Raw genomic sequence first — 13722 nt, forward strand, 5'->3', positions numbered from 1 at the left:
GTAAAAGTATTAACTCAAAAGCATTGTATGATCTTAAGGCCTAATATCCGCTATGTGAAAGATGTGCAATTGCTGAGAACTAACAGATTTTACGTGACTCACCATTGGTGCTTGTTGTCGAGCTGAACTTTGTACTGGAGAAAGGTCCTCAAGTGCAATTCTCACCTAGGGATGGCTAGCTTGCCTATATGCTATATCATAATGCTTAGCCTCACGCGAAAAGGGCCTTGTAGTGTGAGCACCACCAACAACATCCTTTGCACCTGATGCTTTCTAAACTTGGCGTTTTACAATTTTTCCTATTTGCGTATTGTAGGGCTACTGATTTTCACACAGCACTGCATGAATGATAGTAAATCTGGCTACCAGTCCTCATCCTACCATAAGGAACTTGCTTGTGATAAAAATGCAACATATGTGCAAAATATGGACACTTTGGCAGCTCACAATATCAAACATGTGACTAATGTGATTCATACTGTTTCTTTAGTGCTTCCAACTGTGTTGAATTATCATTGTTCAATAAATTCACTTGTAGGATTTCCCACTCGTAGCTCTCTGACATGACCATATGTGCCACTATTTATGTTCAAGCATATGTTGAATGAAAAGAGAAAACAGGTGCCTTTGATAAGGGGCGGGTGATTTTAGTCATTACTTTTCTTCCACAGATTATCTGTTTATGTTTAGAAAAAAGACTGCTGTGTACATTAGAACAAGAAAATATAACACGGTTACATAAAACAAATTGATGTTCATCTGATAAAGGATCCTGCTCTCGATTGTTTTATGTTCCAGGGAACAGCTTCAACAATCATCTCATTCTGCTTTCTAATTTCTGGGGCTATTTTATGAAGCGTTTCGCACTCCCAAGCAACATCGTATTAGAGAAGGGGCTGCACCAGCAGTGTGCATTACTATGTCTCACTAATTCTTCTCTTGTTGTACCTTCTTTAGAATTATACTGGAACAGTGATGAACTATGGCATCCATGGCAACCTGAAGAACTTTGACTACAGATCTGGTGAGTGAAAAGAAACATGGTCTCCATTTTAGGAGTTAAACCTTGTTGGTGGCCATACCCATTTCCTTTAATCCTTCTGAGTTTACCTGTACTAGCTCATGGTCAGCATACAGCGCATTCTATAACCCCAAAACAACCTCCACACATGTGTATGTATATAGGTAGTAATTAGTGCAAACCAAGCCGAAATTCAGGGGAGCACTGTGAGAGGTCAAGAGTTTTGTACTGTATCATCATCCCAGGTGGAATTGCTCCTCCTAGTGATTAACCAAGTGTAGTCTGGGACTCATTACTGCCTTCCGAAAGTAAAGTGAAGGCCTTCCTCCTGACAGTTCATCATTAGGTTATTCAGATCGTCTTGTGCCTTCAGTCAGTTGTAAGACTAATTTGTTACACATTCAATGGCTAGTTTTACAGATGCCAGCGTTATCCCTCTCTCTGACCTCCTTTCACCTAACTACAGCATAAAGTTTAAGAATCCATCAGAGAGCGACTAGTGTTGTTGACTTTGAATGATCCTATTCTCTACTAGGAAAAATCTAGTATCTACCTGTGATTCATTTGAGCACAACATCATTTAGTTTTTTCTGGTGCCATTGCTCCACTTTTATTTACTATCATTAATAACCCCGCGCATTCAGCTTTTTCAGCGCAGCACATTGTTTGTGCCTAGCACCTGCTATCAATGATACTAACTAGTGACTCAATAATCTTGCCTAGTAACAACTTTCAGTATCCATTCACACTTGTCTTCATGGTTATCTCAAACTTTTTGGAGATGACCTAACATTTTTGAGATAACCAATATAAATGTTTCCAAATGATATCCAGATATTGACGGGCTTCATTCAGCTTGTTCACCGGCTCACTTATGCGGCTTGTAATAAGGTCAGAATCCTAATCTATCTCCTTCTATCATAGCAGATAATTCTGAAGACATTTCACTAAAGCTGTCAAACTCTACCACAACATTGCCCTTGTGGCTGACAGTTTGGATGCCCTTAAAAACTTTGTAACACATTCCCTGAAACACCCCTAAAATGCTGAGGACATAGGTTCAGAAAAACTGAGGCAAATAATTTGCTCAGCAGTTAGCTAAACAATGTAAAGGGACATTTTTTTATGAGTGAAATATGAGCCTAAGTATGACATCTCTGTAACCTTTGTTTGTCCAGTGAATTCCTCAGGTTATGAAAATATTCTATTTCCTAATTATAATTGTAATCTTTGTTTTTATTCAGTGAATTTCTAAGGTTTTTTGAAAAAAGGTTTTTTCCTAACTATAACATCCCTGTAACCTTTATTTTTTTTTTAGGTGAATCTCTAAGGTTTTTTGAATGATAGTTCCTCAATATAACCACTAACCTTGGACAATGTGTTTGTGAGTGAATGCATGAGTGTCTCAGTAAGTCTGTCAGTGGGTATTAGAGTGTCTGAGTTGGTCTGTCAGGGGGCATGTGAATGTCTGAGTATGTCTGTGAGTGGGTGTGTGAGTGTCTAAGTGGGTCTGGCTGGGGGTATGTGAGTGGGTCTGTGAGTGGATACATAAGTCTCTGAGTGGGTCTGTGAGTGAGTGCATGAGTTTCTGAGTGAGCCTGTGAGTTGATGTGTTAGTCTCTGACTGGGTCTGTGAGTGGGTGAATATAGGTCTGTGAGTGAATGTATGAGTTTCTGAGTGGGTGAGTGAGTGGGTGTGTGAGTGGATATGTGAGTGGGTCTGTTAGTGGCTGTGTAAGTCTCTGAGTGGGTCTGTGAATGGGAACATGAGCGTCTGAGTGTGTCTGTTCGTAGAATAAGTGTATGAGTGGGTCTGTGAGAGTGTACAAGAGTATTTGAGTGGGTGCATAAGTGTCTGAGTGGATCTGATAGTGGGTTTATGAGTGTCTCTGTGGGTCTGTGAGCAGCAGTGTAATTCTTTGAGTAGGTGTCTGAGTAGATTCATGAGTGTGTGAGTGTGTGTGTGAGTGAGTCTGTGAGTGGGTCTGTGAGTATGTGTCTAAGTCTCTGAGTAGGTATGTGAGTGGGTGAACGAGTGCTTGAATGGATCTGTGAGTGGGTGCATGAGTCTCTGAGTGGGTCTGTGAGTTTGTGCATGAATGTGTGAGTGGGTCTGTTAGTGGGTGTGCAGTAAAAAAAAGTTGGGGGGCACACAGGAGGAGGTCCTCATGTCAGCTTTCCTTGTGACAGACCTCCAGTGCAGCATACCTGCAGTTCTCCACCCTCTGCTGCCTTTGGTTTTATGACTCTTCTGCTCATTTTCTGCTCATTTCTCTGTCTCTTCTTCCCTTACTTCTGTCTTCTATTTTGCCTCTTTCTGCTAATTCTGCCTGTTATTTTGCCTCTTTCTGCTTGTTCCTGGTCTTCATTCTACCTCTTGCTGCTCGTTTCAGACATCTATTTTGCCCCTGCTGCTCATTTTTTCCTCTATGTTGCCTATGTCTGCTGACTCTACCCATTATTTTGCCTCTTTATACTCTCTCCTGACCTTTATTTTGCCTTTTGCTGCTTGTTTCTGACCTTTATTCCGTCTCTTTTTTTTACCTTCTGACCTTTATACTGCCTCTTTCTGCTCCCTTCTGACCTCTATATTGTCTCTTCCTGCTCTTTTCCCCTGAACCGTGGAGGGAGCCTCAAGGCCCCTGCGGTCCCAGCTGGCTCCCCACCTCCTGCGGGAGCTGACATTGCTGCTTTATGGAGGGAGTCGCTGGAAAGGCAGCTCCCTCCATGCAGGAGCAATCGTTTCATCTCTTTCCCTGCCCGCATGTTTGCAGGGATGAAATACAAAAAGTGTGGGAACTGTTATCATGAGTGCCATGGGGGCATGGGGCAAGGAGTGTGGTTGCAGGCTCAAACGTGCATACAAAGAAAAAACTATTTTGTAGCTGTTTTGTATTTATCATCTTCAGTAACTGCATATAAAATAGCACACACACCTAAGATGAAAAATAAATGTAAATTAAATAATTCAAAATGACAAATTCACGCATTTACGTTATGGCATATTAGCTGGTTAATATGATCACTGAAGGCATCAATATATGAGAGAGCTACAGATTTGTCATAATGGTACATTGGAGAATAGTGTATTTATAGGACTACAAGGTCTCAGTCTGTGACAAAAAGCACTGTGAATATGTCTCATTATTTCAAAATTGTATAACACACATTATAAGACAGGCTACTTAAATGCACTTCGCTTTTTAGTATTCCGTTTGTGGTCTGATATTAATATTAAATTAGAAATATTAATTACAGCTAGTATTTATGTTTTTGATGTGCGACAGTTTGTAACTATTAGTTTAATTGCTAATTATTATTTTTATATCGGTAAATGTGTTGGAAATTGTATACATCATGTTTCTTTTTTATTTTTGTTATATATATATATATATATAATTTAAATAAAGTTTGTAAGAAAATTGGGTCAACTAATAATGGATTTTGTGTAATAGATACAAGGGTTTGGTAGTAGGTAATATGGACTAGGCCTCATTAAATTGTATTTATTTTCAGAAATTGTGTATCTCTTACTGGTCTATTGCTTGATTTAGCAAGGGGTTCCTTCAACAACTATATTGATATACGAAGGCAAATCTTTGCCCTAACAAATATATGATCTAGTAGTTTTTAAGATTTTCTTAAAATGTGAGTGGATTATTGGTTAAATTAATGTGATATGCGTAATTCAGATACATTTGGGTATAGTGGACTCATATGTTAATTATGTGATGTTTGTGTATGATTGTGTTGTCTAATTGGCCCTGTATCAAACAAATAAATATTGAAATTGAATTGAAATTGAATTGAATGACAGACTACAGCAACATGAGTTAGTGTTTAAAATAAAACAAGTGCTTTAAAAGTTTTTCTTTTAGTAATGCATAATCAGACTGTACCTAGTACCAATATGTTTATGTGTCCATTAGAAGGATACAGTGCAGAACTCAGCCAATAACACTAACATTACCTCTCAAAAAGAATACATCTTGGCATAATAAAGCTTCAAGTGACTCCATCAACTAAAGCCTATACTGGTTTCCCAAGCTGCCTTTACAATTGGAGATTAACCAATTGCGCAAATCTACATTATTTCTGGTGTAAGAAAACCTGTTTCTTCTTTAGCTCGCTGTCACAGCACAGGAAGCTTGCCACCCATTTACTTTCAACAGTACCTCTTGCTGATAGTGAATAGGTTGCAGGTTTTCTGTGCTGTGTAAACAGAGGGTGAAACATGTGGGATCTATAGGGTCCTACATGGCCATGCTTTTTGAATTTCACAAAAACAGTTCCCATACATTTTATTAAAAAGCAATTGTTCCAACAATGAATGGTTCATGACGATTACATGCAGATTTTCCTTGCTAAGTTTAAGCCCTATGTCATTCATGCTGCGCAGAGTCCAAGCAAAAGAGGAGAGAGATCTGGGTCTTTTTTCACTTTTTTATTTAAATGGATTGGCATGTGGAGCACAAAAACAATGGATTTGGGCCCACATCTCTGTACTGGGGTGAAAGTATGACATTCTTCAGCATTCTGTCTATCAATTGTTCTTCTTGCATTGTCACTCTGAGTGGGACGGCTATGCCCAGACGTGGGTCCCGTGCTCTGCATTCGATTGGAGTCAAGCTAGCCTGGCTGATGAGGGGTGAAACCCTGAAACCGGTCCTAGGATGCTTGTTTCCAGTCCAAGGAGGATCTGACTTGGCAGTTCGGGCTGGACTGTTCCCATGGGGAACAGGGTTCAGACTGATTTGCATATGGCTGGGTCTAAACTGGAATCGCATGGGGAGTAAAAAGAATGATGGATGTAGGCCCAGATCTCTGTACTGGATTGAATGTATGACATTGTTCAGCATTCTGTCCATCAATTGTTCTTTTTACATACACCACTGACGACAGCACAAACAGACACTGGCATCTCAGCCTGGGAACAGGGATTTTTGTTCCTGTTTACATTTCATGTTTTACTTACTCTTGCATTTCCTAGGAGTATTTGCTTCTTCCAGGATGGTGAGTTTCTGTAGTTTTATCATGTAACATATTACTCAAGTACATTGCGGAGTGTGAAAATAGTTGCCTCCACATAGCTATGTACGTTCCTGTTGTAGGTGGTCCATGATTGAGAGCTCTCACGAAGGGGTCCAGAATACATGCTCATTTAATCCTTGTCCACTCTCTAGAGGGCACAGACTAATGGTCAGGTGTGCTTATTGTAATTGTGATTATTTGCAAAAGTGTGTGAAGGTACACAGCTGTCAAAATATCGATAGAGAGAAACTTAAAGAAAATTCATCAATAGAGGTTAATGGGTGAATCGTGTGGGTGCATTGATGAAGGAGATACAAAGAAGTACATGCAGGAGAGAATGAAAAGAGGGTGCTGAAGAACATAGGATGGGGTGTTAGATGTGCGGGTAGAGTATTTCAGAAAGATACGAGGAGAGACGGAGCGTCAATGTCTAACACAGGGACTGCATACATGAGTGGTGTGATGAGGAGAACACGAGTGTTCGGCACACTCCGCATAGCTTTCTCAGACATGATCTTTAAGGAAAATGATCACAAAAAGAAAAGAATACAATATTCATTCAAACTATATTAATAATCATTAGGCCCAGTGCATCCTTGAAGTGCCAGTATTGCTTTGAGGCTGGGTGCAGTCTACCAAGGATGGGGAAAATTGTAGGAAAGAAGATACCTTAGCTTGAATCTGAGCGAAATGGCGGGAGGGGCATGGGGCAGGATGGGGACCTATGTTTTTAACAAAAGACAGAAGAGACAGCCCACATGCAGGAAATGAGCTAGCAGCTGTAATTGGTGAAGCAGGTGCAGTAGAACTGGCGCCCAGGTGTCCGAGGGGCCCAATGAATCACAATTGTGTCTGTCTTTACAAAAGAGGGGCATCATCTCACTGTTGCGGTCGGAGGCTCCCGTCATCCCATCACGGCATTGATACTTGCCGATTAACTGACGCTGGTATTGAGGATTGCTCTCTGTGAGACCTTCCCAGTGAAGGCTACATACTTCTCTGCATTGTGTATTGTGCTTATTTTTGCCCATGTAAATACTACCTTGATTTGCTACCTCTGTTTTACCACGTGTATTAAACCCCGTCATGTCCTCCATCTGACGCTATGATAGGGGTTGTTAATTATACATAAGATAACATGTATTCTTTGCACACTAATAAATGTAATCAGGCATGTATTTTGAAGTCCTGATGATGATCCTGCATTAATCATGGATCAAAAAATCATTGACCTTGGACACTCTGACCCTTCAAATATGTGTATATGAATTCTGAGTGCAGTAGTGTCCTAGTTGATGTAAAAAAGTGGCCCCTCATGGATATAACTGATGGTCATTTAATGTCTCTTACCTTTTTGTTTTCATTTTTTTAACACTAGTTGAGGATTACCCCAGTGGGGTTAATCTTCCACACATTCATATGTTTGATTAAAAGTGCACTACATATCCATTTTTGACTACTCCTGGACATTATTCTTGTCTCCAGAGCATTGTTATCTATTTATTGACTATAGGGACCTTTGTTCCTCAAAATGTCTTTACAAAAGAGACATAGGGACTCCTACTCCTTGCTTGTACTAGAGCCAATAGCATCCTTGCGGCAAAGAGAGGCCAACACGTGACAGGTATTTTTTTTCCTGAAAGGTACAGCTTAAAAGATTGTTGTGATGGCCAGGCTAAGTGGGGAAGGGGTGAAAGAGGCAAGTGAGACAGCCTGCTACTCCAGGGCCATAGCTATTATTAGTGCAGCAGGTGGGGAAGTATTGGGGCTCACAACACTGCAATTATGGGTAACATTGTTAGTATTGGGGCTCACAACACCGCAATTATGGGGAGCAGTGTTAGTTGATCAATTTCTGTTTTTGTGTGATGTATTTGCTCTTTTTTAAGTTTCACATCTAGTGCGAACTATCTGCACGAGTAAATGGACCTGCAAAATGATCTCATAAGCCCCAGCCGTGCCACTCCTGATCACCAAATTATTTTAAATAACGACTTGAAATGGGTTGCCTTAAAGACATTTTGTTTAGGAGGGCTCAGAGCAAAAAAATGTGAAGACCTCTGGTCTAAATTAATCAATATTGACTCAATAGTCCAGATCAAGATTGCAGGCAACTGAAAAACAATAAAATCGCCTCATCATATGTGCACAGCTTTTTAAATGTATGCTAAAACATGAGAGAATGTTGTTTCTCTCTTATTAAACCTGTATACCTATAAAATGAAATGTGAGGGGTATTAGTGGCCAAGGCCGGACTGGCCGTACCGGGCATCGGGTGTTTTCCAAGTGGGTGTCCACTTTTGTTAAGGGGGTGTTTTTGTAGCAGTGCATTGCTTTTAAAAGCACTCCAGAGTTCCTTGTTTATCCAACAGTTTTAAAGCAACAATAAAAGTGCCCAGATAACTCTGGTGATTAATTTACCTGCTGAAGAGAGATCAGAGTTTTGTCTTGTGGCAGTTTTGACTGATCTAAGGTAGCAGAGAGAGCAAAGAGTGTGTACTATGCAGATCACAGAGCAGTATTTCATGTGCATGGCTCAGTAGGTTACTGCTTTTATCACAGACATCCTTTTGTTACTGTGCAGTTCATAAATTACAATCGTAATCTAGGTTAGAAAGTTATGTTTTTTCCCAGTCTTCCATTATCCTAATTTTGCTAGAAAGGGTTTGTTTGGGTAGAAATAAATTCTTATCAGTAAAGTCAACCCTAACCTCTGTGTTACTTTCTGAATCCTGAGTTTGTGCTTCCCCAGACCAAGGACTCTTATAAAGTGCCTACCGGTATGGGTGGCATGTGAATGCCACACCTTGTAGTCCCCTTAGTCTTATGTACCATTTTCTATGCACTGATTTACATACGTATGATTCATTGTCTCTGTATGTGCGTGTTCTGCAAATTGCTCCAACATTCTAGACTGGTATGAGATGCTCTACAAACAAAATTAAATACATGTGAGAGAGTGGCTATGGAACGATAAGAGGCATGTTGGAGGGTAATAGTGTAGGAATCAATGAAGAGCCCGAATAAAGATTGATGTGCTCCAGTGCTTAAATAGTAAACAAATAAGTGCCTGGGCCTTAGTGATGAGGCCACCGCAGTTTGCAACACACATTGCCAGTACCAACGCTGCCAATAACAGAAATTACATAACTCCTACCAATCACACTACTACAAGCAGTGCTTAATTTGTGCCGGTGCTTTCCGGTGCTCAGCACCGGCACTTATTTCAGAGGGCCTGGTCTATTGAAGCTAAGGACACGTTGTGGCTGCCAATGCTTGATGGCTGTTTAGGTACACTGTATGTTTCATGGTCCATTTTCAGTCTCTTGCATTCCTCAGTATTATCTCTGCCTCGGAAGGGAAGCGGTACATGGGTGGTTACCTTCAGTGAGATTGAGAGGGAAAGAGAAGTTCTGCTGCCCGGTCACGGCACTGTGCATATTTGCGCCGAGCTCACTGACGAGGGAGAGAAGAGAGCATTGCAACATTAGGCCCCAAAGTGCGGGGGGATGCAGGTCACCTAGGCCCTCTCAGCCTGTATTGTGCATGGCAAAATTATACAATTTGCATCCGCTGCTGTCAGGCTGGATCCTGTTTTTTCAGGAACTGAAATGTATCTATTTCGTGAGGCAGGAGGCCTGGGCTTTTCTTTCCAGGAGTGGATGTGGCCTGGCCTCTCTAGTGTGTGGATGAACTGAAGCTACAACTTAGTTTCACATACAGCTCTGTGTACCAGTCTGCCCTCCTAACTCTCGAGCTGTGCTGTGCTTGTAAAGCATATGGCCTGACCTTCAGGCGCTCTTTTCATCGGCGCTGCACTCAAAGGTGCTGCAAGAGCCTGTGTTCCGCCTTCCTGCTTTTAAATCAGGTAAATCAAAGTAGCGACAACTCCGTCCTGCCGGCCTCATTTTTTTAATTTCATGTTTCTTGACTCTGCGTTGCCAACCTTAACAGAGAAAAATACTAATCATCTCTTCATGTTTTAACATTCTGCAAGGGCCTGGACAGGATTCTTACGAAAAAATTCATACAGAAAGGTCTCTACTAATTCTAACATGGGCTTTCTGTATTTGTTTACGTTAATTACTAGTAGGGGTCAGTAGAACACATTTCTGCATGTGGAGAAGTAGATGTTCAGGCCACACTATTGTTTCCACTTTTGGTGGTATTTGGTTTCCAGCTCACTAGTACTCACATTTAGCCCCTTCGATGCTCATGACGGAACGGTTCCGTCATGAGCATCGGTTGAGCTGTGCTCATGACGGAACCGTTCCGTCATGGCCCCGCCCGCGCTCGAACCCTTCAGCACCGCGGGGGAATCCGCGCAGCGCTGAAGGGGTTAAATCAATGAAATCATGATGTAGCGCCTTAAAGATTAAATTGTATGTCTTGTGTTATGAAAGCTATGCATGAATCACAGCAGCAAGCACATGAACTTGCTAAACTATGATACTTGGAAGATGGCGCGTGGCATTTTCTTACTCACTGCTCTTCTGCAGCAAGGGCATTGGGAAGGGCATTAGCCACCCTAGCTATCTTACCAGAAGACCAAAGACCTGCTTCATACAAACCAGTTGCTGCAATGGGCACTTTAACCCTTTGGGCTAGTCATCTACAGATTTATTTATGTACCACATTGTACTGCTTGAAGAGGACAGCCGAAAGGTTACACATTTGAATCTTGTTGCGGTAGCACAGCCTTTCATGCTTCTAGGATCGATAAATGTGATTTTGGCAGTTGGATAATAATAAAAAAAAACTATCATTTACACTGCCACTCAACTGGGGTACTGATTGCTACGTAAAAGAAAAAGTAGTGCCAGTGTGTGACTCACCTATGAATATTTGTATTATGATTGGTTTGTTTTAGCCTATTTGCAGCTTTGAAATTTACGAAGCTGGGACCTAATGCTGGCGGTAGAGAAGAGCAGAGATGGTGGCACAGAGGGCAGAGAGAAGTGAGGGGCCGAGATCGGCAGAGAGGAGCAAAGAGTGACAGAGAGGAGCAGAGAGTTACAGAGAGGAGCAGAGAGCAGCGCAGAGGGGCAGAGAGAAGTAAACAGGAGCAGAGAGCGGCAGAGAGAAGCAAAGAAGGCAGCGAGGAGTAAAGAGAGGCAGAGAGCTGCAGGGTGCCTAGAGAGCTCAGAGGGCAGACACTAGCATGCTGCAAAGATAAGCACAGGGTCTAAAGGGGATAGAAAACACTGCCTGGTCTAGGGTGGTGAAGGGGAGAGAATACTGCATTGTCCAGAGGGGTGGGAGAGCAGCATGGGGTATAAAGGGAGATAGCGGACAGTGCCTGGCCTAAGACAGTGGAGGGGCGAGACCACTGAAGGGTTCTAAGGGGTGGGAGACCAGCACAGGTCGGATATGGGGCCAAAGAGCAACACAGGATAAAGGAGGGTTGGAGACCAGTACGTTTAAAAGACAGGTGCATACCATGTGTGCTCATGATGGGCCTTTGTAACTCTACTTTGAGCTCAGGGTCATAAATCTAAATCTCGGTGTGGCCACCCAGTCTTTCATCTTTCTGAGGTCGCTAAGATTATTGCCATTGAGTTGGATAACAACATTTTTTATGTAGAGTCACGATCCTCTCTGGTGAATATGTGCTTTACAACATACATAGTGTGGTAAGGACAAAGAAATGCATTTTAATATTTTGTTTATCAAATTCTTTGCAATATTAAACTGTCATTATTCCCTCTGTCCCTCTTTGACCTTGTACCTTTCATACCTGTATCCATTCCCTTGACCTCCTTTCTTTCCTTCATACCATCTTTTTCCTTTCCTTTTTCTCTTCCTCAGCACCTCCAGCCATGCCTCCATTCTACTTTCCATTATTGCTTTGTTACATCCTCTTTCTTTCCCCATTCTTCCTCCCTTGGTGCATTATTTCCTTCTTCCTTCATTTGTTCGTTCCTTTCTTTTTTCCTGCTCCTTCCTTAATCCCTTCTTTAATTTCTTCATTTCATATCCTCAACCCTTCCTTCTGATTGTCTTCCTCCTTTCTTCTTTCAATTCATCCATCACACATTGTTCACTTTCTTTCTCCCTCTATCCTTTCATTTCTTCCTTACACATTCTTTTCTTAGTTTCTCCTTTTTTAATCCATAACAATTTCCTCACTCCAGTACTCCCTTTCCTGCCTTCATTTGTTTCTGCCTTCTTTAATGTATCCCTTCTTTCCTTCAACACTTCCTTTCTTTTAAACAGCACGGTACAAGCACATTTTCTTTAGTTTGAAAATTTGAGACGTACACACATTCTCTAACTTGAGTTCACTTTTGAGTTGTTGTCCATATTTTATATTATGTTATGTTATATTGATTTATATAGTGCACTAATAACCCGAGAGGGTATCCAGGTGCTTGGGCAGGTGTGTAGGTTTGAGGTCCCAGAGGTGCTTTTATGAAGAGCCAGGTCTTCAGCTTCTTGAAGAACTCATGTGTTGAGGCTTGTGGATGTGGGTGGAACAATTAAAGGAAGTGGGTGGAGCCAATGGAAGAAGTGGGTGGAGCCGGGGAGGTGGGGGTGGCCTCCTAAAAAATGTGAGCACCTGCACTTAATATTTTACAAATTAAGCACTGACTACAAGTGTCAGAATTCAAAATGTTCAAGGCCACCAAGCTTTAAAAATGGTTTGGGTGGCTGGTATTAGTTGTTTTAGACATTTGTTTATTATAAATAACTGTTTTCCTGCTCATCTTTAAATGAGAAGCAGTTCCAATTGCAGGTGCCGGCAATTAAGTGCAGGTGCCGAGCACCGATAAGCACTGGCTCAAATTAAGCACGGTGCATTGTAAGGTCATCAGTTACTATGCTTTTAAAACGAATACACAATTGAAAATAAAATTAAAAATGTGTTGTAGCATGCACCATTTCCCCCCGAATTTTCTTGGGGTGGGGGAACTCGCCCAATCACCCTTGTAGTGGGCAGACTCGCTCGTTGGGACTGCTCGCTATGCACCTAATGCTGCAGTGGGTTCCAATTCCATTAAGTGGCTGCAGCAGGAGGGTGGTTTTCTTTGTGTTTTCTTCATCCTTAAAATCACAGCACGACACCGCTTATTCAGACTGAAGCTGCAGACTAGCTCCTCTAAAGCTACGTGCCATGTTAAAATCAGGCAAGAGTCCTTACGTGAAGGGAGGAGCCTAGCGCGCAACCAAGATGGCCGCGTAGGTGCGAGGCTCCCGAGGACCTCCGCGACCTCCTGCGTTTATCCTGTCTTCATCCTGAATCGGTTGAGGGGACTGTGTCGGTGTACCTGAGCCGAGGTGGTACCCGTTTTCCGTTTTTGAATCGGACCCCGTGTGCCGTGATGAGCATCGACTGAAGTTTGCAGCCTGCTCCTCTCCTGACCCCGGACTTGAGTTGGGGGGTGATCCAGTGGAGAAGTGAATAACAACGGCGGGACGAGCCTGGCGAGTTGCGTACCCCACACTTTCACTTTCGCTTTTGAGTCCCCTTGCCACCATCGCGAGTGGGATCACGGCGCTTCTTTGTGTGGTGGTTGCCTCGCTGGGGGATCCTGCCTGCCTGCGGGGCCCTGCTCCGCCTTCCTGAGGTGACCTCTGGGGTCCTCGGCCTCGATTGCTCGTTCTCCGCTGCATGACTCGTGGGGGTGCGAGATACAGGACGATGGCCACGAAGCAGGATGGAGATCGGC

The 13722-nt window shown here is 42.4% G+C and overlaps 1 protein-coding gene across 4 annotated transcripts in view; it reads left to right on the plus strand.

Moving 5' to 3' along the window:
- Positions 1-13722, plus strand: part of RIN2 (Ras and Rab interactor 2) — an 831738-nt gene that overhangs the window by 59363 nt on the left and 758653 nt on the right. For all 4 annotated transcript variants that reach the window (XM_085611780.1, XM_085611777.1, XM_085611779.1 and 1 more), the window contains exon 2: positions 958-1024. The gene's annotated coding sequence lies outside the window, so the exon portion shown is untranslated. The remainder of the gene's footprint in view (positions 1-957; positions 1025-13722) is intronic.

This window comes from Triturus cristatus, chromosome 6 (assembly GCF_964204655.1).
Source record: "Triturus cristatus chromosome 6, aTriCri1.1, whole genome shotgun sequence".
NCBI classification, from domain to species: domain Eukaryota; kingdom Metazoa; phylum Chordata; class Amphibia; order Caudata; family Salamandridae; genus Triturus; species Triturus cristatus.